Source organism: Hemicordylus capensis, chromosome 4 (genome assembly GCF_027244095.1).
Source record: "Hemicordylus capensis ecotype Gifberg chromosome 4, rHemCap1.1.pri, whole genome shotgun sequence".
Lineage (NCBI taxonomy): Eukaryota > Metazoa > Chordata > Lepidosauria > Squamata > Cordylidae > Hemicordylus > Hemicordylus capensis.
Window position 1 is genome coordinate 41,001,197 of NC_069660.1, and position 26,908 is coordinate 41,028,104.

General features: G+C 42.4%; 1 protein-coding gene across 19 annotated transcripts in view; it reads left to right on the plus strand.

The window, feature by feature from the left end:
• The window catches only part of PTPRT (protein tyrosine phosphatase receptor type T), a 938,880-nt gene that overhangs the window by 439,354 nt on the left and 472,618 nt on the right, over nt 1-26,908 (plus strand). The gene's annotated exons all lie outside the window — the stretch shown is intronic.

Below are 26,908 nucleotides of genomic sequence, written 5' to 3' on the forward strand. Positions count from 1 at the left end.
GGCATTGCACCCCCAGACCCCAATGAAGACAGGACACGCTTATTTGGAGTAAAATAGGGCCAATTTATTAAAATACAATGCACTAAGACTTACAATGAGGTACCTAATCAAAGTGTGGGTACTCCTCCCATGTGGGACTGCCTCCTGGGGAGGGCTGTCCCACACTAGGGCGAAGGGCCAGGTACTGATTAGGTCAGGCGCCATTTCCTGACCTCGTCTCACCACGAGGATTTCCCCCACTGAGGGAGGGGCAACCCAACCCAAGCTGCCAAAGCTCTGAGTTGGTGGATCGCGCCACCCCCCCCCCGTCACGAGCTCACTCTACTGAAGAAGCTGACCGGAGATTTATGACATAATAGCCGGTTGGAACTGTAGCTCGAGTCTCACCATGAATACAGAAATTAGGAGTGAAAGCAGCATAGATCCAGTACATATCTGATAACCCAGGCTTTCCAGTAAATTTCAAAGCACAAACTCCAGAGTCACAAAACTCTCCGACAAAAGCTCCAAGCAGATTAGACATGTTGTTTCCAGCATTTTGTTCAAGGTGCAGGCTGACAAATTTATAGTAGGGTTGCGCGTTTTGTATTTTTTCTGTTTCGATTTGTACCAAATCCAAATCAACCCCATTTTGTATTTTGTCTGAAATTAAGCCTTCCCAGTCACTCCAGTTTTGTTTTGTATTCGAATTAATCCAAATCTGAATCTGAATTAATTCAGATTAAAAAATGGGTCACATGGTCAAAAGCGTGGGTGGGGGTTATAGTGGCCAATGAGTGGAAGGTACCTCAAAAATTTCAAAGGAATTGGGCAAACTGCTGATTTTTGGTGAATTTTTGAAGTTTGTGCATCTTTCAGATTTTCCCAATAGGGTATGATGGAGGTTTCAGGAAAAGTATAGTTTCACGTGGGGGGGAAGGGATGTCCCAGAGTGGAGTGTGGTAGGTTGTAGTGCCCAGTTGGTAAAAGGAAGCTACCACAATTTTTTCAGAGGAATTTGGCAAAGGGCTGATTTTTAAAGAATTAATGAACTTAACGCGTCTTTCAGATTTTCCTCGTAGGGTATAATGGAGGTTTCTGCAATCCCATAACTCCACTTGAGGAGCACTGGGGTAGCCCAGAGCAAGTGGCGGTGTAGTGCACATAGGGTGCCAACCACCTACATGGGTTGCCAACCCATGAAGTACAGAGTTTTGTTGTTCTAGAGGTGTTCTAAGAGTAGATTCTCTAGTAGCATATGAGAATGGATTCATGGTTTTTCATTCAAAATCTCATTAGCTACCAGAGAATCTAAACTCAACACCTCAGAAACAACAAAGCCCAGTACCTCAGTGGGTTAGCAGTTCGGGGTGGGGGGGTTGGGGGGTTGGCACCCTCTGTGCACTACACCACCACTCGCTTCGGGCCATCCCAGTGCCCCCCAGGTGGAGTTATGGGGCTGCTGAAACCTCCATTATTCCCTATGGGGGGAAATCTTAGAGACGCGTAAACCTCCAAAATTCCTAAGAAATCAGTCCTTTGCCCTATTTGGAATCTGGGTGCCCCACCCTTGGGGCACTGACACCCAACCCACTGTTTTGCCCCTGAAGCCCCACATAAACAAGTTGAAAAAGTGAAGAGAATGATGAACAACAACGACACTTAATTTTTTGACACAGTTATTTGAGAATTTTGCAGCAGGTGTGAGCCTGTCCCTGTGCCACTAGCACAGCAGCACAACCCATTTGTGGATTCAAGCAATCTTTCAATAAAAACACTCCCTCCCCATGGAACAGTGACCACAGGTCATTTGAGATAGCAAGATAGACCAATGAGCCAGTGTGGTGTAGTGGTTATAGTGCTAAACTAGGACCGGGGAGATCTGAGTTCAAATCCCCATTCAGCCATGATACTAGCTGGGTGACTCTGGGCCAGTCACTTCTCTCAGCCTAACCTACTTCACAGGGTTGTTGTGAGGAGAAACCTAAGTATGTAGTACACCGCTCTGGGCTCCTTGGAGGAAGAGTGGGATATAAAATGTAAATAAATAAATAAAAATAAAATGAAACTGCCTTGGTACTATGGAACAGCTTCAAATGTTCATTTAACTGAAGTGGAGTGAGCCGTAGCCCAAACAAATCAGCCTACTGTTCAGAATTGTTGAGATTTATCATCACTGCATTTAAGAAAGTGCAAAACCATTGATCATGGTTACAAAAAAGAGAGAAGCAACTAAGATTCCTGGGGATGTCAATAAATTGACAGGGATATTTCCCACCTCCCTCCTTTTGTCTCCTGTAGTCCCATGTGGATGACCTGTCCCTGCAATGGCAAAAGTTGTGAACCACTGTCTTAGACATCATGTCCTACCAAATTACATTGTGGCCTAAATTACATTAGACTGCTCAACTTGGGCATCAAAACTTAGACACCACAATAATTCATAAAAATCAGAAGAAAAACAAAATAGCCCTGAACAAGAAACAAGACCCCTGAACAAGTCAAGAGATCTTTCTAAACCTTTGGAAAGAAAAACCTGTGTAATTTCAGAACTTTCCTAACCAGCTTCTCGAAAAGCTTCTCCACACAATTTATACCATGGCTTCTAGCAAGAGCTTTGGAATTGCATTGAGCTCCCAAAGATATTTGGGTATGTCTATCTCAAAATACTGTCTTCCAAATCCCTTTGCAAGGTCAGTTTGCATTTCAATCACACTGAATACAACACATACTTAACTAAACCATTCATACTCAACCGCTTTTTGCATATCTTATCTTCTGCTAATCACTCAGTACCTCAGCTGGAGTGGAGAGAGTCAGAGAAGTCAATTTGAATTGCAATGCTTTTCCGAAGAACAAAGCATTCTGTCCAAAACACAGTCATTTTGATTTGGAAACAAAAATGACAGTAGAATCCAGGCCTTTCCCCGCAGCAAGCTGATGGCATCACCACCTCCACTCCGGCAAATGACAGTAGTATCCAGGGCTTGCCTCGCAGCAAGCCGATGTCATTGCCCCACAGGCAAATGTCTAGCCCATGTGTTGACGCCAGCATTGTACTCATCCCGCAGCAGTAGTAAGCAGTTCCACAGCATTCCCCCAACGCCCCCTGCTGTTCCATCTCTGTTTCCTCCATGAGGCTTGACTGGGTGCCGACATTGGTCAGACGAGCCCTCCAACGGGCTTTCCAATGAGCCCATAGCTGTGACTGTGGAGCAGTACATGAAGAGGGGAAGGAACCCCTGAAGAGGGGAAGGAGGCCACTGGTGGTCTGCAAAACAAAGGAAAGTTAGCACACCCAACCGTGAAGCCCCCTTTACCGCTGTAACAGACATGTAGCAGTGGCCAGCCGCATACATTCCCGCTGCTGCTGCTGAAGAAGCCCCCTCAATCCTGAAGGAGAGGGTGTCATACCCCACTGTCCAGAATGTCTGGATCAAAGACAGGTAGTGTTATGTTACAAATGGAAAGGACCTGGAAAGAGCAATCTAGAAACAGAGTGTGATCACAAATCATGTGATCTACTGTGTCACCGCCACCGTGCCCATTGAAATATTAAAGCGATATTAAAGTGATTCATGAGCTTGAGAAGGGGGAATTAAGTAAAGACCTTACTTAAAGCCATGCTGAGCATCCAGATGCGACCATTGCCTATCTTCCACAAGGGAGAGAAAGACTCAGCACACCACCTAGGGGTGATTCACAGTGATTGTTTTGATCCACTGGGAGAACATGATTGCAACATACTGACCTCTATTGAAGCTTAGAGAGTATGTTGCACTGGCCAGTAACAAATTGCTGCATACTCACCTTTATTGAAATTTAGAGAGTTTATTTAGAGTAGGTTCCGCCCTGGCTATTCATGAGGGGTTGCACAGCCTAGACCAGAACTGAGCCACTCATGGAGGTCCGAGCACAGGCCTCCACCTAGCAGACCATAACTCCTGAGTGAAGGGTTACCAGAACCAGCCGGTGTGGCTATGCTTGTAGATGGGCACCAGGAATGTAGGTAGAAATGTATGAATGTACTGTTGTATCACTCAGATGTAAACTCTTCTGCAGTGCTGTAGCACAGCTAATCTATCACCATATATAGCTCAGACGTGATGCCCTGGCACTGGCACTAAGCTTCCCATGCTCCCAGTCCCCTGGGCTTACCCCTTGCATCCAATCGTGTAGCATCTAGGGGACGTACTAAACTGGAGGACCCTGCTAATGGAGGAAAACTGCAAAGAAGAAATTGAATCCTTGCACCAGAAGAGGATGTAAGCCCTTGTGGAACCACCTGCTGGAAAAAAGACTCTAAGATGTGTGTTGGTCCCCGAAAACTAAACAAGATGCAGAAGGGCATGTACCGTGCTATAAGGGGGAAGGCTAGTAGCCAAAAGCTGCATTGACCACTTGGATGCAAGACTGCCATTTTGCATGGAGAAATGGAGGAAGACATCTATATGCCGCCATCCCCAGGCTTTGAAGACCCACAAAAGAGATGCTTGTGTAGAGAGGCTCCAAGAGCATCTATGGCTTAAAGCAAGCTGCTAGAGCATGGAATGAAAAGCTAAACTAGCTACTGCTCCAGGAGGGGTGCACAAAAGGACAAGCTGGCTCCCATCATGGTGATGACCTGAATATTGCTCATAAGAGGACATGACTGCCAAGAGACTGTACAGCCTGAATAAGGAAAAAGAGGTGAAGGACCCAGTAACATCTCCCACTACCTTGGCCTCCAAAATGAATGAGCAGAATGACAGGACTACAGAGAAAGCTGAAAGTCAGACACCCTCAACCAGTCCCACTAGTATTGACTGAAGCAAGCTGATTGCAAGTCCACCAGTTTTAAATGGAGATAGAGCCGTTGCTTGATGCACTCCCAACCACAGAATCAGAATACATCTCAGCCCCTGAAGTGTGCAAGGAGGCTGTGTGGGTACACGAGAACCACGCCTGACCGAAGAGATGGTGGCAGATTGACAGACCAAGACACCACCCAGAGATCCGTTCCAGATGCTTCATGAGAAGAAGGGGGGTCATGAACTGGTGTGACAGTCAATGAGAGGGGCATTGGAGACCTGGCTCCCACTGGCGTCGACCTGTTGCGCCTGCAACCCCAATAACCACTAGGGGCATTGGATACGGAGATAGGCCACCAGGGTGTCTTTTTCTCCCCTATACAGTTCTGCTTCCTCAGTCCCTTCACTGATAGAATGCCCCAGGTACTCCCCAGGAGTAACTTCCCTCCTCTTCTACCCAGAATGCCATAAGCTGTTGCCCCTGTCAACCTCTACTGAGAGTTGCAGTTGTTTGCTCGCCCGACTGACCCCTGCTCTTCCCCAAAGCACCCCAAAGTTAGCGGGTAGGCCCCCATTCTATCATCCTGTACTCCTGAATAAATTAGAATAGTTTAACCTTACATGAATCTCCATGCTTGTCATTTACAATCCGTTGTCCCTGGGACCCTGTCAATCTCTACTGTGACTGCTGCCATTGTTTCCTAGCCTGAGTCCCTGCCTGGAAAGACCCCGGCTCTGTGGGCCAGGGCACGATACACTTAGGGGCCCTCTACTTTGAACTGGGTGATTGAGCAACAAAATGGCAAATGTGGTTCAATGTAAGCAAAAGATGGCAACCAAGATGAACAGGGGCCTGGAGCACCTTCGTTATGAGGCAAGGCTACAGCAGGGCTTTTTATTTTGGAAAAGAGGCAACTGCAGGGAGACATGATAGAGGTGTATAAAATTATGCATGGAGTGGAGAGAGTGGACAGAGAGAAATGTTTCTCCCTCTCTCACAACACTAGAACCAGGGGGTTCAAACTGAAGGACAGGAAATTTAGGACCAGCAAAAGGAAGTACTTTTCCACACAGCACATAATGGTATTCTTTGCCACGTGATGTGGTGATGGCAACTAGCTTGGCTTTAAAAGGGGCTTAGACAAATTCATGGAGGACAGGTCTATACATGTCTACTAGTCTGGTGTCTATAGGCCACCTCCAGCCTCAGAGGCAAGAGGCCTCTAAATACAAGTTGCAGTGGAGCAACATCAGGAAATAGGGCATATCCTCACCTCTTGCATATGGGCTTCTTAGAGGCATCTGATGGGCCACTGTTGAACTGGATGGGCCTTGGGCCTGATACAGCAGGGCTGTTCTTCTTTATTTAATTTATATGCCACCTGATTCCAAGGGCTCTGTGCCATTTCATAAAAACACACTCAACAAAAACAAAATAAAACAAGCTGTTAAAATAATTTAAAACATACAAAGATTACTAAAAGCCTGGCTAAACAAATGTATCTAAAAGGCTATTTTAAAGGTGGATCACCGTAAGTGCTGCAGCAGGGAAATGCATGACTAACAAGCAGAAAGTTGCTGATTCGAATCCCAGCTGCTACTGTATTGGGCAGCAGTAATATAGGAAAATACTAAAAGGCATCATCTCATACTTTGTGGGAGGAGGCAATGGTAAACCCCTCCTGTATTCTGCCAAAGAAAACCACACGGCTCTGTGGGCGCCATGAGTCGAAATCAACTTGATAGCACACTACCTTTATCTAAGATGTTAAACTACGAACGTCTATAGGGAGCACATATCACAAGTGACTACAGAGAAGGCCCATTCCCAAGTCTCCACCAGCCAACCCGGTCGCATACGGAGACGAACCTCTCTCAATGACCTTAAAGTGTGGTGGGGATCATGCAGAAGAAGGCACTCTCCCAGGTAACCTGATCCTAAGCCAATTCGGGCTTTAAAGGTAATTACCAGCACTTCGTCTTTCACCTGGAAACCTATTGGTAACCAATGCAATTGTCTTAACCGAGGCATTATATGGTCTCTCCGTGAAGCCTTAGAGACCGATCTAGCCACTGCATTCTTATGTTCTTAGCCTCCGGTATGATTGACTCAATACAATTCATTCGATTCTCAGCTTTTGGGTTAAGATCAAGTTTAGCGTGACTTACTCTATTATTTGAATATATCTTATACATCCAGGAATACTTGTATCTCAGTGTTTACTAGGTTGCAGATAATCCCTCTTTAAATATACTCTGTTTTGTTGAGGGGAGGAGCCAAGATAGTGCACTCCATTTTATCATTGCAAACTCTCATTGATGTACCTTGGCTTTTGAGCTTCTAGCACAAATACCCTTCAGTGTGTGTTCAATTGGCTTATTAATTTCTGTGCGAAGAAATCCACCCCAGAAGCTCCATCCAGATCTCTTTTAATCACAGAACTTCGTAGCTAAATTATTTTTTGTTGCACTCATGAGGGTTGGAAACTTGCTCTTTCTTACAATTAAAATATGGGGCACTGTAGCATTTGCGTGGAATTTTCTTCATGATTTATAGTGTCATTGCAACCCTGCAGAAAACGCATTTCCTATTCAGGGCTGCTGCTTTCCCTCTATCTTTGTAGATACCAATCAGCCTTTACTATGAGAATGTGCTACTCCTGAGCCATATTTTACTTTGTTTCCTGGGCTGTTCATTTTGTACAGCTTCTGCCACTTGCACGATTTATGAGTATGTGGAGATATATTCAATTTAGAGCAATAAAGATTTGCCTACTTCTGTATAGAGAGGCACCTGCTGAAATAATGTTTCTGTCTATGAGGATTCATTTGGAGTTTTCAGTGTGACACCCACTGTTGATTGGGCTTGTATAAAAATGTAATGTGTCATATAGGCTAATTTTCAGAAGCAGTTATATCTAATCTTTCTGCAGTTCTTTATAGATCTAATGATGTATACTAATCAGTAATTCCTAGGATTACTTAGCGTCGGTTAAAATGATATGTCTGGCTGATATATTGCCATAGCTGGTTATAACAGGAAATTTCATATTCCTGCTAGCTGCCAACCCATTGCATTATTGACATGAATCCAAATGTTTAATACAGAAATTTGTCTACTTATCCGGTCAGCTTGTTCTAGCATCCATTTTTTTGTGTCTTTTTATTTCTGAAGGTTGGATTAACCATTATGTTGAAGTGAGCTGCCAAGTAGAGCCAAGACAAACACAGAGAACTGCTATTATTGGCTAGATTCCACCCCCCAAAACACACACACACACACACACACACACACACACCAATATTGTTCTGTGTTCTGGATTCCCATTAAATTCAGAATATGGTGGCTGGATTTTCCTTATAATAAGTGATGTTGGTCATATTCACAACTGGAGGAAAATCTTCTTTAGCACTCTGTTGCCTTTCTTTTAAGATCACAAGAAATACCCTCTGAGATTGGAGGGCCTTGCACACAGACATATGAGGGTTGGCTGGGGGGCAAGAGAGCTCTTACCCTATCTCCCCTACATGAGCAGGATCTTTGTGTGTGTTTGAGAACTCACCTACAAGACACCTGTGGCATTCATTGCTCAGATCAGGAGCTTTAAACCTCACTATGGATGGCCCTCCATCAGCCCCTCTGTGAGCATGCTTTGCATTGCCCACAGAAGGGGAAAACCCCCAGACGTGCTTCTAAATTAGCCCCTTGGTATATAGAAGAACTACATATAGTACGTATATAGAAGAACTACAGGGGTTGAAGCGGCAAGGCAGGTGGTTAGAGTGTAGGTGGAGAAATAATCGACTCAAATCCAACAGATTACATCACAGAGCTCATATGAAGATCTATGTAGGGATGTGCAAAGCAATTTGGGTACAAAATGATTTGTACCCGAATCTGGCTGATTTGTAGGCAAACCACCCCTGTCCCCAATTGCCCAGATTCTGACCCGAAAAATTCAGAGAGTCAGACCTCCATTTTGTAGCCAAAGTGGGTTGGGTGGTAGTGCCCAATGGGTGGAAACTACTGCCCAAATTTCAAAGAAATTGAGCAAAGGGGTGATTTTTTTTTTTTTTAAAAAATTGAATTTGGTGTATTTTTAGGTTTTTCCCCATAGGGAATAATGGGGATTTCAGCAGCCTTATAACTCCATGTGGGGGGTGCCAGGGTGGTCCAGAGTGGGTTGTGGTGGGCGGTAGTGCCCAATGGGTGCAAGGAAGCTACCACCCAGATTTCAAAGAAATTGGGCAAAGGGGTGATTTTTAAATGATTTTTAAGGTTTACATGTCTTTTAAGGTTTTTCCCATAGGGAATAATAGGGATTTCAGCAACCTTAGTTTTAACTACCCAGGGGGTGGCACCAGGGTGGCCCAGAGTTGGTTGTGGTGGGTGGTAGTGCCTAATGGGTGCAAGGAAGCTACCATCCAGATTTCCAAGGAATTGGGCAAAGCGGTGATAACCTCATTATTCTCTATGGGAAAAAGCTTAAAGATGAGCTAAATTCAAAAGTTCTTTTAAAATCACTCCTTTGTCCAATTTCTTTTAAATTTGGGTGGTAGCTTCCACCCATCAGGCACTACCACCCACCCCACTTTTTTGCCCTGAATCGATTCAGATTTGGAAAATTCAAGTACAAATCAAATCTGGGGTGATTTGGGGTGGGGGCAGATTTGGACCCAAAACAAATTGGGGTGTTTCGGTTTGGGTACAAATCAAAATGAAAAAATCAATTCGTGCACATCCCCTGATCTACGCTCAGGCAATACATGTAGTAAAGAAGCAGTCATCTTCTATGTGCATTGCACCCACCAGTTCACATCCAGCAGAGCAGGAGGGTTGTGAGGGGACTAGTACATGCCCCTTCTCCCTTGAATCAGAATTTAGAGCCATTGATGACTTGCTCTGACATCTTTATTAGGTTTTTTTTGTTTTTGTTTTTGTTTTGGATAAAATCTCTCAGATTCAAGCCGAACTGTTATTGCAGTCTATTTATCACTTGGTGTTACTTGGAGATCATTGCTCTTCAAAGCGATAGCTATTATATGGAGTCCCACAGGGCTCCATTCTCTCTGTCCAGTGTCCAGCAACTCCTCTTGTATGGTTATGTTGGATCAGTTTCAATGTATGACTCCTGAGGATGAGGTTAAGCCATCTCCTGACAAAGTTGATATGGAGAAATACTGGGTGTCATCAGCATATTGATAGCACCCTGCACCCTGGCTTAACCTCTCTAAATGCTTGCTTGGAATCAGTAATGGACTAGATGAGGGAGAACAAACTGAAATTTAACCCAAACAAGAGGTACTTGTGGGTGGCTGGAAGTGGTTTAAATGCCTGTTCTGGATGGGGTTACACTTCCCCCAAAATATCAGGTACCTAGCTTGGGAGTACTTCTGGACCCATGCTTCTCCCTGATATCTCTGGTTGAGGCGGTGGCCAGGAGTGCTTTTTATCAGTTTCAGCTGATAAGCCAACTATGTCAATTTCTGGAGATAAACAACCTTAAAACAATTCTGCATATGCTGGGAATATCCAGGCTTGACATTGCAATGCACTCTACCTTGAGCTGCCTTTGTATGTAGTTTGGAAACTGCAACTGGTGTAGAATGCAGCAGCAAGGTTGGTCTCTGGGGTCACTTGTAGAGACCACATTACACCTATTTTAAAAGAACTGCACTGGCTGCCAATTAGTTTCCGGGCAAAATACAAAGTACTGGTTATTACCTACAAAGCCCTAAATGGCTTAGGTCCAGGGTATTTAAAAGAGCTTCTTCTTCATTTTCTTTTGGGGGAAAATTAAGAGAGCATCATCTTCTTCATGAACCCAGCTGCATATTAAGATCATCAGGGGAGGTCTGGTTGTGGTTGCCACTGGCTCGCTTGGTGGTGACCTAAAACTATGCGTTCTCTAGGTTTGCCCTGAGGCTCTGGAACATACCCCCAAATGAAATCAGAATCTCCCCATCTCTAGTTTTTTTTTTTTTTTAAACAACCTTTGAAACACACTGGTTTCATCAAGCTTTCAGTTTATGATGTTTTGAAGTTTTATTTATGGTAAATTTAAGGTTTGATATTATTTTTAGTTTTTAGTTGCTGTTCATTTAAATTGTCAGCCACCCTGAGGTTTTATATAGGGCAGTATATAAAAGCAATAAATGTATGAATGGCATCAGCTGCTCCCTGATCGAGCAGGAGGTGAATCCAGCTGCAGCTGCTGGACAAAATGGACCATAGAGTGTGCATGGAAGAGCAACACTTCCATGGCTAGAGCCACAACTCTCTATTGTTGCAATGGCTGCTATGCCCGTTAACTGGGTAGAAAAGGTGAGTGCAGCCTCATGACCAAAACATCAAGGTAAGAGGGCTATCTTTCCCTCATACCTTGATAAAGAGTAGGGTAGAGGATCAGAGCTATTCAAGTTTCAGTAAGCTGGGCTGGAAGGATTCCCATGGGTTCACACAACTATGAATAACTGATTATTTTGCCTCCCACCCTTTATTTGAGGGTCATGTGAATGGGTCTTGTGACTGTCCACATTTTAGTTTGGTTTCTTGTCTTCATTGGTGCAACAATAGTCCATAATTAGCTGTATTTCACTGGGCAGAGATAACTTTGCTTAGAGCCAGTTACAGGTTGGTGTAAACACATTATTGGGTCCTATGAGTGTATATGTTTTTTATTAAAAACAGCAGTCATGGCTGGGGTGGATCAAGATGGAGATCACAGCAGGCAATATAACCTCTCATACCATGGTTTGGGTAAAATCACCCCCTCAAGCTGCTATTTACCGTGACAGGGAAGCTGCCTGGAATCTGGTTCTCTTCGTCCTCTTTGACTGCCTGGAATCTAGTATTCCTTCTTCTCTTGTGTTGATTCTGTCTTTCCTGTTACTGGCACTGACATGCTGATATCAGGGTGATGGAAGCGAAGGAGCTGGATGCCCAGGGCTCAGGTTCTGAGCTGAGGGTGTCTTTGGGAGTGGGTTGGGGTTCAGACTCTACAAGTCCTGTGTCTTGAGGGGCGCAGTCTCTGGAGCTTTCTCAAGCCCTGGCACTCAGTCAGTCTCTGAGTCACTAGTCAGGGAGGGCTATGTAATTAATATAACACATAGAGGCAGGTCTCACGATCATTGAGACCCGCTTTTGCCAGTTTTGCGGGGAGAGGTGGCTAAGCCCACTCTCCTTGCAGACGGGCAGGGCGGGAGCCCTGTGTGGCCGGATCGGCCGCCCACACAACTGCCTGCTCCGTGACGGAGCTGGTGGGGGCTGGGGAGTTCAGGGACCACGCAGCCCCTGGAAGCTCCAGTATGCCCTGTGTATGCCCTGCGCGGCACAGAGCCACACCGTGGCTACTCACAATCCCCAAAACCGGGTTTGCAGAGTTCTCGCTCTGCAAACCCGGTTTAAGGGGCGGGCTACTTGAGTGGGTTACCTGCTCAAGAACCACCGGGCTCGCAGCCAAGCCCACTGGTTCACACAGTTGTAGGAAATTGGGCTAGCGGAGGCTAGCCCGATTTTCTACAATTGTGTGAATAGCCTCGTAGTGCGTTGGTTAGATTCCCCAATGAGTGGGGCGAGATTGTTCATCAGGAGAGTAGAAAGTGGAGAAACTGAGAAAAATTCTCTGATGTTTCTCCTTGGTAGGAACCCTGAAATTATCTTTCATTTTCATTTGGAAAAAATTCAGCTCCAACTATAGTGAGATTAAGAGATCTAAATTGCTCCCTCCCAGACACTTTAGAGGTTTTTAATATAGTCTCTCTTCCAACTTTGCCATTTACTGCCTTGGGTTAATCTTGACATTTATCACCTTCATTAGCATTGTGGCTTATCCTTGGAATACAACAGCATAACTTCTCTGCTGTGAACTCTGGCTATTCACATGATTGCCATGCTTCATAGCCCTATTCACACACAAGACAAGGCTCAGTCCAAGGCAGGGAGCAAACTTGTGTGTTCTTTCCTAAAGAAGCAAGCAAGCAAATAAATAAACAGGAAAACAAGGGGAAAAGGATAAGGTAAGTTTGTTAAGGCTAGTCTTTTCTAGGGTTTGATTTCTGACTGGCTAGGTTCAGGCAGCCTGAGCAGACACAAAGTCAGGCGCCTACAGCACCCAGCTTGAGGGGAAACCCCTCAATGCACCACACTCATCACACAGTGTATTTAGGTCTCTCTGGGGGCCAGGATGCATTTTCCTGGCCTCCAGATGACCACACGGCTCCCAGGCGAGCTTCTTAAGCTGTGCAGCCAGGAGCGAGTTGGGACAACAACAAGATGGTTTGGGGAGGGGAGGTAAGCTTGGTCTTGCCTTCCCCCGACGCCCTCCCTGCCTGGCTGCAATGGTCATAAAAATGACCTTAGAGCTTCATAGGTAGGGTTGTCATATTCTGGCTTTCCAAATCCTGGTACCCAATTTGCATATTATGTCAATTGGCTTCCAAATAGTTTGCATATTATGCAAATTAGCAGGTGTACTTTCCAGTTGACTTGTGTTTGCTCTGGATATCTACCAACAATAGTTGGGGAAGATATCTTTGCCTGACCATTTTCCTTGACATATTAACAGCAGCAATAGAACAGGGGGGCGGGAAATCACAACGTTTCAGTTAAGGCTGTGATTCTGTACACACTTATTTGAGAGAAGATCTGATTAAAACCAGAGGTGCTTACTTTTGTGTAGGCATGCATAGAATGTAAAGCCAAGGTCCTTAAACATTACCGAACACAGCCTGGTAGGCAGGCAGTTGTTTACATCAAAAGAAAGCTATCCTTGCAACTGCCATAGAGATCCCCTGCTGATTAAAACAAACAAACAAACAAAAGCAACATTCCTCTGGGGATTATTGTACTTGTAAACCCCTTCCAGCTAGCCTCCAGTGCTTTACCTGCCTTACTCCCAGTCCAGCAGCTGAACAGAATAGTGACCACATGTTTTGCCTCATAACTCTACTTCTACAAGGGCTAGAGCTTAGCTTAAAACAGAGAAAGAAAGAAAGAAAGAAAGAAAGAAAGAAAGAAAAAGAAAGAAAGAAAGATAGATCCGGGGGAATCCGAGTGACATGCTCAAAATCCAGGTACTACCTGGAAAATTGGGGGAGATTTATTGATTGATTAATTTGAATTGATTTGTATACTGCCCTTCCAAAATGGCTAGCAGACCAGAAAAGATTTATAATAAGAAATAAAGTATTCACAGGAGTTGAGCTGGAAGAACTGCAAAGAGCAACACAGGCTCAAGATATGGAAGAAGAATTACCACCAACTGAAGAAGTGGCTCAGCCGCAGGTGGAGGAGGTGTTGGAAATAGAGGATGCCACTGTTACTGAACTGTTTCAAAATCAAAACCAGGCAACCTCCCCTTTGCCTTCACCTCAAAAACCCAAATGCCATTTAACAGAAAAGCAACAAGAACTAAAGCAAAAAATAACTGAGCACACGAACCAAACAACCACCAGGGTTCGACTTCCAGCTCTAAAAACAGTTGCTAAAAAACAACTTGCTCAGGCATTAAAAGATGTCAATGCTGCACTTGCAGAAATAACAACCAAGAATTTTCAAGAAACAAACCAACTAATGTACAGTGCAGCAACAATAAGAACACAAGAGCTCGGTTATAAGATCAGTGGACCTGTAAAAAAAGGAAGTAGTACATCACCTAAATGGAAGATTAGATTAGAAAATAAAATCGCCAGGATTAGATCAGATGCTAGTAAATTGAAAGATATGAAAGATAAGAAGCTGAAGAATGAAAACACCAAACAGTATCTGATCCAAAAATACCACCTAGATGCAAGGAGAATTAAGAGAAGTCCTGGAAATAATAAAGCAGCAAATAACAGCAGTGTCAAAGAAGATTAGCAGATACCAAGTGAGAATTACATAACACAGGGAGAATCTCCAATTCGAATCAGAGACGTTTCTACCAAAGCATAGAAGGAGAAACTGCAAGAAACCTAGAAACACCAAATAAAGAAGAAACAGTGCAATTCTGGGGAAAATTATGGGACAATCCAATAGATTATAATAAAAAAGCAGGCTGGATGAAAGAGGTCAAAAAATGTAACCAACAAATGCAAGATCTAATAATAACACCAGAATTAATAAGTGAAAGGTGAACTCCATGGCTTTTGGCTTAAACACCTAACAAGCCTTCATAAACAACTGTCAAAACAGTTCAATTACATTTTGCAAGGCGGTGATATTGAACAGTGGCTAACAACGGGAAAAACTCATCTCATCATGAAAGACCCAGCAAAAGGTGCAGTTCCAAGCAATTATAGACCGATGACCTGTCTGCCAACCATGTTCAAATTATTAACTGGAATAATTTAACTGGAATAATAGCAGATAAAGTGATGCAACACTTATTAACTAACAAACAGCTTCCAGTTGAACAGAAAGGAAATTGCCCGAACACCAGAGGCACAAAAGACCAGCTGCTGATTGACAAAACGATATTAGGAAATTGCAAGAGAAGAAAAACAAATCTCAGTTTTGCATGGTTTGACTACAAGAAAGCCTTTGACTTATTGCCTCACACATGGATACTAAAATGTTTAGAAACAACTGGTGTCAGCAAAAACATTCAGATATTTATTTTAAAAAGCAATGAGCATGTGGAGTACACAGTTAACAATCAATGGCGAGACACTTGGACAGGTCAGCATTAGAAGAGGCATTTTCCAAGGGGACTCACTATCCCCTCTATTGTTTGTAATCGCCATGACCTCACTTGCACAAATACTAAACAAAACAGGCCTCGGATACCAAACATCATAAAAACATCAGGTCAAATCAACCATCTGCTGTACATGGACAATCTGAAGTTGTATGGAAAGTCCCAGTCAGAAATCGAATCACTGCTAAACACTGTCCGTATATTCAGTAGCCATATAGCAATGGAGTTTGGATTAGACAAGTGTGCTGCATTAATAATGCAGAGGGAAAATAAGAAAAACAGAAGGAATAGAACTGCCCAATGGAAGCAACATCAAGAAACTGGAAGAGAAAGAACATTACAAATACTTGGGTATTCTCCAGGCTGATAACATTGCACATGCTGAAGTTAAAAGAAAAATAGGAAGTGAATACATTAGGAGAGTTAGAAAAATCCTCAAGTCCAAACTCAATGGCAGGAACACCATACATGCCATAAACACCTGGGCGATACCTGTTATCAGATACACTGCAGGAATAATGGATTGGACCCAGGCAGAGCTAGAGACGCTAGATCGTAAGACCAGGAAAATAATGACCATCAATCATGCTCTGCACCCCCGCATTGATGTAGATAGGCTCTACCTCCCTCGCAGCTCAGGTGGAAGAGGAATGCTGCAAGTCCATTATAGTCACCCTCTGACTGGCCACGTAGGGCTTCTACATGTACAACATTCTTCCAGGCTGCTGATCAAATAAAGGCGGAGAAAAGAGGCCTTGAAGAATATATCAAGGACAGTGAGGAAGATGCACTTAAAATGGTCAATAACGTGAAACTATTCAACACCAATGAAAGAAAGCAGGCCTACAAGAAAGAACAAGTCAAGAACCAAGCAGAAAAATGGAAAAATAAGCCCCTGCATGGTCCATATTTGCACAATATAAGTGGAAAATCAGACATCACCAAGACCTGGAAATGGCTTAAGAATGGTTGCTTGAAGAAAGAAACAGAGGGTTTAATACTGGCTGTGCAAGAACAGGCACTAAGAACAAATGCAATAAGAGCAAAAGTAGAGAAATCCACAACAAACAGCAAGTGCCATCTTTGTAAAGAAGCAGATGAAACAGTGGACCACCTGATCAGCTGTTGTAAGAAGATGGTACAGACTGACTACAAAAAAAGGCATGACAAGGTAGCAGGGATGATACACTGCAACATCTGCAAAAATTACAAGCTACCTGTAGCCAAAAATTGGTGGGACCATAAAATTGAAAAAGTTGAAGAAAATGAAGATGTAAAAATATTATGGGACTTCCAACTACAAACAGACAAACATCTGCCACACAATACACCAGATATAACTGTAGTCGAGAAGAAAGAAAAACAAGTCAAAAGAATCGACATAGCAATACCAGGGGATAGCAGAATGGAAGAAAAAGAAATAGAAAAAAATCACAAAATACAAAGATCTACAAATTGAAATTGAAAGGCTGTGGCAGAAAAAGACCAATATAATCCCAGTGGTAATTGGCACCCTGGTGCAATTCCAAAACAACTTGAAGAGCACCTCAACACCATAGGGGCCACAGAAATCACCATCAGCCAATTACAAAAATCAACTTTACTGGGAACAGCCTATATTTTGCAACGATATCTATAATAACCAACAGTATTGACAATAAAATTCAGCCATCCCAGGTCCTTGGGAAGGACTCGATGTCTGGATAAAAACAAACCAGTCAATAACACTTGTCTGACTGTGTAATCTAGAAATAATAATAATAATAAATAGCTCTATGTCATCCCTTAGTTAACAACAGGAAATCTAATGTGCATGCGTGCAGCTGTTCTATTGCCTCACTGTGTAGGTAATGTTTATTGTGGTTTCACTTTTAAAATGGAAAATGTAAGTGCAACCCTTTAAAAAATAAAATAAAAGCCCTTCATACTAGATTCTGTAGAGCCCTTCATAATGCCCTTCATACTAGATTCATACGCTCATACGCGAGGCTATACTATGCGAGGCCATACTAGATTCATACGCTCCTCATACACTGTTCATAACGTCCTTCATACTAGATTCTCTTTGGCCCCTTGAGTTAGGACCACTTCATACTTGACATTTCCCCTCAGAGGTATGCATTAATGTAGAGGGCTTGTGAAGGCTGAACTTGTGTTTTGTTTTACCTCTTTCAGGTACGTTGGGAAATTGCTAATGGCAGTTGGTTTGCATTGCCAGTACACACTGTAAAAAGATCTATACACTGGGATTTATCCTGAATAAACAGCAGCAGCATTGTTCATTTCTCACTGGGAAGCATTTACTGTCTGTATGTGTGTGTGTGTGTGCGCGCACACGCACACACACGCTGATATCTGCTCATACACGGCTTGATGTTCCAGTTTGGCCATACCCCCCAAACAGGCAGACAGCAACCTTATTGGCTGTGCTTTGACATTGCAATTGACTATCTTTCTTTGAGGCCCAGTTAGTGAGCATGAAGAGTGTCATTTATTATCTAGTTCCAATAGACAGTGTTGGTCTTCTTATAGGCTGGCAGTCGAAGAAAGCAGAAGTTTCTTCTGCACTTGTAAACAGGTTCTTATCATTTTGTGTTCCATGACATTTTCCGTGTCATGTTTTAAATAGTACCAGTGAAACAGAAACCTGCCTGCACTTACCCTGAGGTCCCTTTGAGATCCTTGGACCCACTCCACATACAAGTCGGGCTTTGTCTTGCGAATTCTAGCTTATCTCGAGGCATTTCCGGGTTTTTAAAATGCTGGTTTTAAACTACTTTTTCTGAAAAAGCCAGCATAAATAGGGAGAGGCACTGACATAGAATCATTAGCATGATAAGAAGGATACTCTCTTTAGAGATGCAGATGTGGCTCTTCAGAGAGGAGAGCTGGAGAGAGGAGAGCTGGTCTTGTGGGAGCAAGCATGACTTGTCCCCATAGCTAAGTAGGGTCTGCCCTGGTTGCATATGAATGGGAGACTTGATGTGTGAGCACTGCAAGATATTCCCCTCAGGGGATGAAGCCGCTCTGGGAAGAGCAGAAGGTTTCAAGTTCCCTCTCTGGCTTCTTCAAGATAGGGCTGAGAGAGATTCCTGCCTGCAACCTTGGAGAAGCCGCTGCCAGTCTGTGAAGACAATACTGAGCTAGATAGACCAATGGTCTGACTCAGTATATGGCAGCTTCCTATGTTCCTATGTACTCTCCCCCTCTGCCCCCCCCCACATTGGCTAGAAGGAAAACATGTGTACTTGCATCAAAAGCAAACCCTAGAGTAGAGAGGAGGGGTTGCTTCCTTCAATACCGTGAGTGTACTTCAAAGTGGCTTCTCTCAACATTTACCCTGCAGCATGAAGCCACATGTGGATAACTCTCAGGCATGTAGCAATATTGGAATGGGCCCTAGAACAAAAAATGAAGATTGGCCTCTGCTTTCCCACCCCTCACCTTCTTATTTGGAGAGGCAGGAGGGGGAGAGAGAAGAGCAAGCTGCCCAGGCCCTCAGGGGCTAGACACATCCCTTCCCCTAATTCCTTCTTCAGTTATAGCTGTACCCCTGGTAACAGCTGAATGACAGGCAGTTTCCCTCAGCATTTGGAGGTTAGAACTGCATATGTCGAAGTTCTGTCTGTCACACAGTTAAAGTACAGGCAGGATATCAACAGGTGCTCCCATCCTCATATGCTGTGGAAAATTGCACCAGCTGAATGTCTGCCTGTCAGACATTCAGCTGTTAAAAATCTGTTAACAAAAAGCTGTTAAAATGTTAGAAATCCTGGACCCTCTGGCCCTTACAAGGAACTCTGCAGCACCTCAAACAGTAGCAGCACTGAGGCCTAGCAGTTCTGAGGTAAAATGGTGCAAAATTGCAAAAAAGGCCACCATTGGATCGAAACAGTAAAATTACCACTGCCAAAGAGCAAAGGTCTATGTGATAGGGAAGTAGGCCTATTCTGCTTCAGATACATGAGTTAAACAATTCAATTGCAATGATTGCCCTTTATTTTCAAGCTATTTCTCCTTCTACCAGCCCTGACAGAGGCTGTTTTCAGTTGTTTCCAGGGCTAAAGACAAAAAGAGCAGGGGATGCTGACCAGCCACTGTTTGTTCCTTCTCTCTTCTCCACTCAGTTTCTCCCTTTTTCTTAAAAGGAGATGAAACATCAAATACAAATGTTTTTCCTATACTGTCACACCATATAAGAGGCAAGTGTTTGGCGGGGGCACATTTTTGAGTGATAAAACCAGATCTAATAGTAACCTTTTGGTCTTAACTCCCCTCATCTCCACTCCTATGCAATCTTCATTGATAGTGAAGAAACATCCTATTACACAGGAATCTACAAATGGTAGGTTTCCTAAATTTCCTCTGATAAATCCTTTTTCAGTTGTTTTAATGAATCAGTGCAAAACAAGCCTTGAACTCAATCAGTCCTATTTACACACTGTGGAAGAGAGCAGGGAGGTTGAACACTAGCAATGTCAATCATCTCAACCAATAGAGGAGTGTTCTTCCTCTTCAAGGGAAGTATGAATCTTTAAACTGTTTTTAAGGCATTCTGCTTCATGGAGGACCACAAAAATTATCACACGACAAAGTGGTGACCTGTTTAATGGAATAATACTACTAAAACTGCTTTACATGTGCTAGTATGAATACATGCATTGGTTCATATCCATGTAGGAAAAATACCATCTATGAAGTGGCCCCTTTGAAGGATGTTTCAACAGCTGAAATGCAGGAGCTAGATTGAATCCTAAAAGGCAGCTGTTCCAAACTCAATCCCTGTTTTGAAATTACTAATGGTAGAATTGGAACTACAGTATGTTTTGCTTTGCCAATGTATATTGCTCTTCCTTTTGTTGTGCTTTATTCATTCTTTGATGGTAGTGCTGCAGCTGTCTCCCAATGAAAGGAATGAGCAAAGGACACATTTTTACAGGTTTTCTATCATGTCCTCCTTGTTTTCTAAGGTTATGAATCACTAGGAGAGGTGATTCCAAATTTTGTAGGTGGAAGCCTATACATACATCCAAGAGCAAGGGACAATAGAGTCAGCTACTATGCAGTGGTCTTCTTGCCTTTACTACAGATGGTTTTATGATTGTGACCTGGTCAACTCAATTTGAATCCCTGCAATAAACAGCATAATTTAAGATACATTTTGAATTAATTTTAGAAAAGAACAATAAATGGTAATTAAAATAGCCCACCCAGAACAGGAACAGACAGATAATCTGTATCTATATAATGTAGTAAGATAAAGGCTAGTGACAGGCCCTGTTGCAGGTTCTTGTTTTGTTAAAATTACAGCATTATTTAAAATGTTTTACATTTAAGGGTCAAGTAAGAGCATAAACGCTATCACGATTCAACTAATGTCAGTGTTAAATCCATAATTGACTTTAGTGGCATTGAGAATAAGCTTTAACTAATGAGTTAAATGGAAGATTTCAATACTTACTGAAGTTCATGGCATTTCCAGAAATTACTTGGAAATTACCATTTCAAGTGCACAAGCCAATTAAGCAGGTGAAGCTGCCATTTTAAATCATGTTAGTTCCATTTCTATCAGTGGGATCAGTTCAGGTTTTTGGGGGGTGCTATGCTGATTTCCCATGATGCCTGAGCTTTTATGCAAAAGTTATTGTTTGGGGCATGGGGAAGGACTTGCAAACGTGACCCCACAATCCATACTTTTCACTTTCTTTTCTTTTTTTTGCTCTGTGTGTGTGTGTGTGTGTGTGTGTTTGGGAGAATACTGCTTCCTTGGTTTGTTTTTTTAAAAAACTTGAAAGGGCTTAATCACCAAGGTCCCAGACAATTATGAATATCATGAATATGAAAACTTCACACTGCCATGTGGCCAGTTAGGTTTGATTACATGATGATGTCACAGAGGTCAAATGAAGGTCTCATATTGCCCTCACTCTGAAAGGGTTTTGGAGCAAATGCATCTCCATGGCTGAAGGTTCTGGACTGACACGCCCCACTACCTGTCATGACACGCCCCACTACCTGTCATGACACGCCCCACTACCTTGACAGTTTCTTTGTCCACAAGTATAGCATGTCAAGAGTTTTGTCCTGATCCAGCTCTAGTAGCATATAACATGTGACTCTCTTCATATCGTGGGGATAGGGGTGTGCAAGATTGTAAGAGACAGTCAGTGTTATGAGATGGTCTGAGGAAACACTTGAATAATCCATTTATCTTTTGCTCTGCTAAAACCAAGGCTCTTTAAGGCTCTTCTCAGTACTTTGGGTGTGAATAACTCAGTGAAGTTGGGGGGCAGGGGCTTGCTCAGAAGGCTGCTTGTCCTCCTTGTTGACTGTGAAGATGAGGGCGAGAGAGGTAGCAACTGTTTTGAGCTAATAAACACCCGGTTCATTGGATTTTCGCTTCTGAGGACTGTCCACAATGCAGGCATTTTGAGAATTAAAAATAATTACCCACACTGTTCTTCAGTCTTATGCAGGCAGTGGCAATCCACTCGCACTGCTGTGAGGGTGGCGATAGATCTACTTCTGTCTCTGTGAGAGGGCTCCTGTTGGTGAGGTGCTGGTGGTGTTGGGTATTTGAAAGCTCAAATACTTTGAATAGCCTGCTTGGTCTCTGAAAGTGCTTCTTAGATCAGATTGAAACAGATTGTTGATGGTCAAATGAAATGTTTCCAATCTAACAGGAACTTCTGGAATGTGGGAAGGCTATTCAAAATATTATTAATTTCTGTGCAGAAATCCAACACTGCCAGAGCTTTATCAGGAGCACCAGCAGCACAGTTAGATCCATGGTCATCCCACAGAAGAACAGGAACATGTATGCAAATATTTTAAAAATAAATATGTTGGCAGACATGATGTGTAGCCCTCCATCAGTGGAAGGAGGACTGCAGGTCCACAAGAAGTCTTCAGCATCCCTGTGCTGAAGGCTTCTTTCCACAGCAGATTGGGCATAGAGGGGGTTGGGGGGAGGAGCAATTATCACATCCTGTCCCTCCCTCCAAAAGCCCTTTGAACGTTTATAAATCTGTTCCCAAGGGCCCTGCATCCATCAGGGAACAGATTTATACAAGTTGGAAAAGCTTTTGGAGAGAGGGGAGAGATGCTAAGATTGCTTTCTGTGGCCAGTCCACCATGGAAAGAAGCCTTCAGAGCAGGGACACTGAAGGCTTCTTGTGGACCCACAGCCTCCTTCCAGTGACAGAGGGCTGTGCATCATGTCCCCTATTATTTCAAAAGTACAAGGGAGGAGGGAGGAACCAGAATTTCTCCTCTCTTTTCAGGGTAATGGCTAAAAAGAAATAAAACTGGGTGAACTGCTGGTTGGTTCTTTGGTTGGTTCTCAACTTGACTTTCTGCTCACTCACTTAGAAATACAGTACTTTCATTATCATTATCCATGGCTCAGTTATCCGGATTCATTATCTATGTGTGTAGATTTAGGTTAGTGTAATTTTATCTAAATAGCACTCCTCTTTTTTCCCCTTGAACTAATTGTCTGAGTATTTATATAGCTTACTTAGCTCAATGTTTATTGTAGCCCTGATCTTGTTCTCTAGAGGACTTTTTTTTTTTTTGGTTCTTGTATGTTCAATGCCCCGCTGCTAATGAATCTTATATGGCCAGTTAATATAATTTGGTCACAAAATGTAAAACAACCATCACTAATTCCGAGATAATTTTGTCAGAGATCTGAAGAATTTTAAATAACTGTGCAGAATGAATCAAATGTTTCATTTCTTTCTTTCTTTTTAAAATAACAACTCAGATGTCAGTGACAATAGTCTACACATCAGTAATCATTTTTTATATTCTTCTGCATATAATTATTTTTTAGGATTTTAAAAAGAGAGAAAGAAATAAGTGTCTTATAAATTGATTCATGCACCCAAAAGCATGAACATTGCAAGTTAAGGCTTTTAATTTAACTCTCAGGCTGTGTTCTACAATCTTGCATACCGTGCTTGCTTACAATTTAGGCTTTGATCCCTAATCTTCAAAGTATCATATCTTGCAGGAGTTCTTGCAGTGTACAAGTTCTCCTTTCCACACACATCTCACTTATCAAAATGACAGCCATTTTGCTAATTTGGAATAAATAAAGCCCATTACACAAATGATTCAATGACTCTCATAGAGTTCTATGACTCAATGACTAAATATGTTAAACATGTGGTTAGCTATAGAAAAGGATTTTAAGAACATCTTAAATTTTGTTCTTTAACACTAGGGTGGATTGTGCTGTAGTTCAATCTGCAAGGAATCAAGTGTATGATCATATAACAGTACACCTAGACTACTGTACATCATGGCTAACATCTAGACTAACAAAGCGTGGGTGAGAAGTGTTGGTGCTGCTAAAGGTTTCCACTAATACTGCACCAGCAATTTCAACAACTCCTCCTTCTCCTGGAAGCACTCTGTGCCACCCTAAAGTATGTCCCTGAGCATCATGCATCTCTCAAGGACATATTTTTGGGTGGCCAAGAGTGCTTCCATGGGAAAGGGAGCTTGTTGAAATTTCCCTCCCCAACACCATATGAGTGCAGGTGCTGCTTTAGCCAGGAACTTAGCAGAAGCACCACTGCTTCTTACTTAGCACCCATGCTATGTTAGTCTGGATGTTGGCCCATGCATTTAGAATATTACTATGAAGACTCCAAAAATTGATTTGTGTTTTCATGCTATATTTGAATTCGTTATTCACTCTGTCTTGAGGGCTTGAGACTGATAGTTGTATATAAAAAGCAAGAAATATCCTGTTAAAATTGCCACAGATCCACATGGTGCAGAACTGCAGGTGAAAAGATTGATACATGCAAGAAGCACCACCTGGTTCTTTAGCATGACTACCTCAATATTTTTTGTGATTATGTGCATCAAGCATTATGTCCCTGCAAATGAATACTGACTGTTCATGACAGAGAAAGGGACAAAATTCAAAGAAGCTGTCAGAAAATGTTTGAGCAAACCTGGAGAAATGTCTTCATAATTCTATCCATTTCATTTCATGTTTTTAGCCCCACAAAGTCTATAATTAAGGCTTCCAAAAGGAATATGTAAAGCCACTGCAAATGATGGTGGCGATAGTGGCAATGACAAGAATAATGCCAGTAGCCTGTACATGTTTTATGGTTTTTATGAACGGCTACTTAAGAGATTTGTTATTATTAGTTTTCTCCCTTTCCGCCCCCCACCCCCACTCCTGCACTGAATTAATACACAGTATCTGATTCATGTCTCCTGATGCTGCTATAGATCTCTCTCTCTCTTCTGGGAAACAACAAGTATTAGTCATACTTCTCTAAGTGCCCTTGCATGTGAGGTTGCATACGCTTTTTTGTTCTTAATCTCTAAGGAGTTAATTTGTTGATTGATGCTTTAACAGTGGTGACATTCTTGACAACAGCAGTATACATAGAAGGCTATTAAACAAGCATATGTGGTATTCTCCATGGTACTGTTTTATCTTGATTCTCCCCCTCCTACACCACTCCTTTTGTTCTTCCTTTTTTAAAAAGGGCAGTACTGATTCAAATAAGTAGTTCTAAAATATATATTCAGCCTTAAACAGTAGTGATTACTGAGATATATATGTTAAAACAGGAAGCTCTAAATAAAATATAGTTGACTGACCTTGCAGCTATGGCTATATTAGAATTATATCATGATCTGGAAAGGCACAACTAATTGCGCACAATTACAGTAGATGTGTGCTATAATTTTGCATAATATTTCATGAATATAATGGATGACACACTACAGTTGGTACTCATATGACATTTGAGATAAGATAGTCTTAACAGCAAATGTGGAAAAAACTGAGTCAGCAATTAAATTATTTTTGCTAAGTGGATTTACAGATCATGAAAGGTGTTTTTGATTGATTGTTTTTTAAAATGGCCACCACCGTGGTCATGCTCCTTTTTTCTTGCTTATTTGTTTTGGAACCATGTGTATGTTTTCAATTCTGTTTCTGGAACCACAAAGATAATAAATTTTAGGCTGGGATTCTTGAAATATGAACAGGGGCTAATTTATCCTGCAAAAGTGTCTTAAATGCCACATACATCCCACCTCTGTCCTAAACAGAATGAACACCATTAAAAGTTGATTTTCTTTGCTTAAAAGGAAACAAACTTTTAATGTGCCAGCTTTGTACTTAATCCATACAGCATATGATTAATAACCAACTGTGACCATCTGAATCTGTCAACTGAAAACCCATTGTATCAGCAGAGGTAACACAAGAAATAGTGTCCAAGCTGCTGTGTTTGTGTTCCTGATGTGAGTACAGCAGAAGAGTGGAGTATTTTATTATGAATAAGACTTAACTAATGTGTAATTACTGTGGGAACTTTCAGATAATTCTCATCTGTGCAGTATCAGATGTGTGCATTCAGTCAACCTAAACCCCATTTCACACACACACCTTCAGTAGAGTATGTACTATACTGGTTCCTCTGTCTATTGGCTTAGCTAAGGGAAATAAAAATGATGCTAGTGTAGAACATTCTGTCTGTCAGTGCAATATCTACAGCTTCATCCAGAATCTCACATTACCCCCTTTAAGTGCAGTTCTAATATTTGTAATATTTAGGTTAAGACTGCTTCTGTCTCTCCTAAAGTGCCAACCAGAAATGGGAAAAGTCCCCTACAAATATGTTAATTGAGACAACTGACTTTCTATTGTCATAATTTCTATTTGACACGAAGTGGACAGATAATCTTTTATCTGTCTGAAGGTGTTGAAAGCTTGCAGAACTTCCGGTTCTTCCCCAGGCATAGATGTTTAGAACAGGAGAATAAAACAAAATTAAACATATTCTTTTGTGTCCATTTCTGGCTGTTGACTTTAAGAGAGCTCTTTGCACAAATGAAATGGTTTGTGGATAATAATGGCTCCTGCCTTGACTTATATAGCCTTTCCAAAACATAATTACATGAGATGCATAGTTATTAGGCATGTCTGAAGATAAATTCAGGATGAATTGAAGCAAGAGAAACATACATCCTGTTCAGAAAACATATGTATGTGAATGTGAAATGGAGGGGGCTAGGATCATGCTGTTAGCCTCTCTCCTTTGCAATCTGGGGGTGCTTCTGGATCTGAACCTCTCCCTGGTGTCCCAGGTTGAGGCGGTGGCCAGAGGTGCTTTTTATCAGCTTCTGCTGATATGTCAGCCATTTCTTGAGATGAACAACCTCAAAACAGTGATACATATGCTTGTAACCTCTAGGCTCGATTACTGCAATGCGCTCCATGTGGGGCTGACGTATGTAGTGCGGAAAATGCAGTTGGTCCAAAATGTGGCGGCCAGGTTGGTCTCTGGGTCATCTAGGAGAGACCATATTACTCCTGTGTTGAAAGAACTACACTGGCTGCCGATACATTTCCAGGCAAAATACAAGGTGCTGGTTATTACCTATAAAGTCCTAAACGGCTTGGGCCCTGTGTAT